The 3,569-nt window shown below is 41.2% G+C and overlaps 1 pseudogene; it reads left to right on the forward strand.

Annotated features, from left to right (window-relative positions):
• The first annotated feature begins 952 nt into the window (after window positions 1–952).
• On the forward strand, window positions 953–1,749 carry LOC149204237 (pathogenesis-related 5 protein Cup a 3 pseudogene; annotated as a pseudogene).
• The last annotated feature ends 1,820 nt before the right edge of the window (window positions 1,750–3,569 follow it).

The following is a 3,569-nucleotide window of genomic DNA, read 5'->3' on the forward strand; positions in this document are numbered from 1 at the left end:
AAATCAAATTATTATTACATGTAGATATTGCAAGATTGCATAATATGAGATTTTAGATAATGATAAATCTCCAATTTCAATAAGATTTGATTAATAATGAAATTTACTCCTTTATTATTATTTCGGTTCTTTCCCTCTCTTTCTTTGGTGATAGATTTTTATTTTATTGATTATCAGAAAAAGAGAAGTAAAACCAGTGGCTAATTTAATTCAAGATGACAAAGGTGGAAAGTTGGAGCTTATTTGCACAGAAATAAATTACCCCAAATTTAATTATACACAGAAGATGCATCTATATCTGGTTCATATATTCAGATTAAAGGAAAATAAATTATACTTAATAAAACTCAAATTCACTTGCCAAGGGTTATGAAATAAAAAAATTAAAAGTTGGCAGCGACTCAGACTCGGAGTGTCTGAAGAAAAAAATTCAATGCCTAACCTGAGGGGCCAATTCGCAGTTTCCTCCGATCCCATTTTCCGCTGGGGTAGCTTTCAATGAGCATATTCCTTGAGAGTGCGATTGTGGGAAGTAAACAGCCCAGAGCTCTTTCTTTGCGCTTGCGCAGTTTGACGATGAAGCCACGCCACCATCAATCTGTATCATAAATTTCCATTGCGTTCCGAACTGTGAAATGGAGGGGCAACAATGGCGCTGATTGGCATTTTTACTGGTACTTTACGACCTTGGCCCTATTTTTTTTGGTGTTTTTTATGTAGAAGAAAGGTGGTGTACTCTATAAAAGGGAGCAGAAAGAAAGATGGAAAGGATGTTCAGATCAATAATCATCCGCCATCGCTGATATACTCAAACAACTAATATTCTTAAACGCTAATAAAGGTAAGTTTCCCTTTTTAATCGAGTGGCAAATCTATCGTGGTTGCAGACTTGCAGTGAGAATATGTCAAGTTGTCAACTTGCTAAAATAACACACTGTTAGATCTAAAATAAATGGGCGTAAGAACATTTTCTAAAAATAAGTGTTCTACCCTTCCCAGTGCTTCACAAGAAACGGCATCCACGAAATCCAACCGTCAAATACGGTCAAAATGCCTAATGACATGTCCGTCAAATTGCATCCCTGCCCGCGGGAAGGCCCGCCCTGTGCCTCGACCTGACATGGCCTGCGGTACCAGGAATGCTTTTCTGTTGTTATGTTTTGTCTTTTGCCTTGTTGCTTCGGTCCACCCGCACACCTGCGCCTGGGCCTTGCTGGGGCAGGGCCAATCATGGAGTGTTGACGTGCCCGCAGGAACAAGAACAGGCAAATTTTGGGGATGCACGGGCTGCTCTTTCGACGCCTCTGGTGAAGGCAGCTGCAACACTGGCGACTGCGGAGGCTTGCTCAGCTGTCAAGCCGCTGGACGGCCTCCCGCAACGCTGGCTGAATATACTCTGGGGACAACGGTCGAGACAGGTATGACATATATCTCGTTGATGGATTCAATCTCCCTCTTTCGATAACTCCCTCGGATACTAGCTGCCAAATACTTGTCTGCAGCAGCAACATAACTGCTAGCTGCCCCACAGAATTGAAAGTAGTTGATGGACGCGACAGTGCTTGTGCTGCTCTTAATACTCCCCAATACTGCTGCACGGGAGGCTATGCCGACAACTGCCCTCCTTTCAACTATTCCATGTTCTTCAAGGGGCAGTGCCCACAGGCTTATAGCTATGCGAAAGACGATAATACTAGCACCTTTAGCTGCCCTTCTGGTGCTAATTACAACATCGCCTTATGCCCTTAATATTCACATAATAGTATTCCGGCCGTATACATAAATACAGTTCCCCGTAGTATCATCTTCCCAATAAGAGTACCAACCATGTATTTATACATCCACCTCTGGCAGTAATAATTTCAGTTGAGATTGAATGATTTTACAGCCATGATTATGTGACTTTTGATGAGTCTGCACTTAATTCAAATCCCTAGAATAAAAGCACTCTATTATCTCTTCATTTACTTTCAAATTGTATGTGCCACAAAAAGGGAAGCGAGTGCAAGTCATATATTCCTAGTTTGACTGATTTAAGATTATCGGAATTAATGAGTTTTCATATAGTTTTTCAATCATGACTTTTGGATATATGTGTTCATATCTTCTTGCTTATGACTTTTGGACTATAATAATGGGCATGCTAGTTTGTATTACCCAGTGCGGAATTAATGAAGAGTTTTCATATAGTTTTTCAATCATGACTTTTGGATATATGTGTTCATATCTTCTTGCTTATGACTTTTGGACTATAATAATAGGCATGCTAGTTTGTATTACCCGCAGCACAGAACTCAAAACATTAAACTTAAAGTTTTAACACATGTTTTAGCGTGTTTTATTTACAGCCAATTAAATATTGAAAATGGTTTTTGTTAGCTAATGGAGAGTTGAGTTCTTATTTACCCCCTTTTTTAAGCAGAAAGACACATACGTTATTAAAAACACGTTATGAAAATCTTATTATAAGAAACCATATTTTCAACAATTTTTTTTGATAATAATGTTAGCTTTTTACTTGGTTAAAATTAAATCTTTATTGCAAAGAGTTAAAACAACCATATAGAAGGTTGTCTTGATATGTAACGTGCATGATTACACGCGCCTACCAAGATTGGCTACATCGACTGAGGAGGTGTTGTCCAATGGATAGTGTAACGTCCTGCGGTTCTGCCCGAAGTGCGACCGTGTTTGGCAACGAGCGACCATGGGCGAGGGACCGGTTGGAGGACAAGCTGCGGTTGTATGACAATTATGTGACGAGTTATGCGACGGTCACCTTGATTATGCGACGAACATATGCAACGATAATAAGGAGAGCATTGGTGTATATACGCATGGGAGCGTTGAACGATATGTTTGAGGCCGACTTACGATAGAAGCAAAGCCGACATGTGTTGTGGGCATTTGGCGATGAAGTAAGGGGTGTGCACAAGCGTTGGGCAAGTCGGCTGGGGGCCAGACTTAGCCCCAAGCTTTGGTATATATTGTGGAAACGTTGGAGCGTTTTAGCATCACATTCGATCATCACATCTTCGCACAAGAAGTAGAAGTGCGCAGTTCTAGTGCGCAAGACAAGAAGGTGAAGGCGCAAGTCTCATGCACCCATCCTTGGTCTAGTCACACGATAGAAGGTTGCACATGGTGTTGGGTGAAAGTGCGGGCAAGGTGCGCCCAGTGATTGGGTGAGGCATGCACGGTGAACGTGTGGAGCGCCCGGTTTGTGCTAAGTCTTGGCGTGGGTGTCTTGGTGGCTCGGGTGAGCACCCGCCCATTGTGCAAGTGTGCACGAAGGTGAACGAAGGAAGGCAACCAAGTTTTCCTTGATTGTAAAATCGGCTAACTATGAAACTTGGTTCTTCCAAGTATACTTGTAAAATCTTGTAACATTGAAGATTGTATAATATATATTTCGAGCAGACTCATTGTTCAGGGAGTTTCCCCTCCCTTTATACTGTGCAATTGGGTTCATCATTTATAACTGCTGCTGATAATGAATGTGTATGGGTGTTCATTGATATAAAGGATAAACATAATAATACTTGGTTGCGAAACACAAACTAAGTAGG

This window comes from Pinus tabuliformis, chromosome 1_2 (assembly GCF_031772625.1).
Source record: "Pinus tabuliformis cultivar Carrire ecotype Pingquan chromosome 1_2, CPIR1, whole genome shotgun sequence".
In the NCBI taxonomy this organism is placed as follows: Eukaryota; Viridiplantae; Streptophyta; class Pinopsida; order Pinales; family Pinaceae; genus Pinus; species Pinus tabuliformis.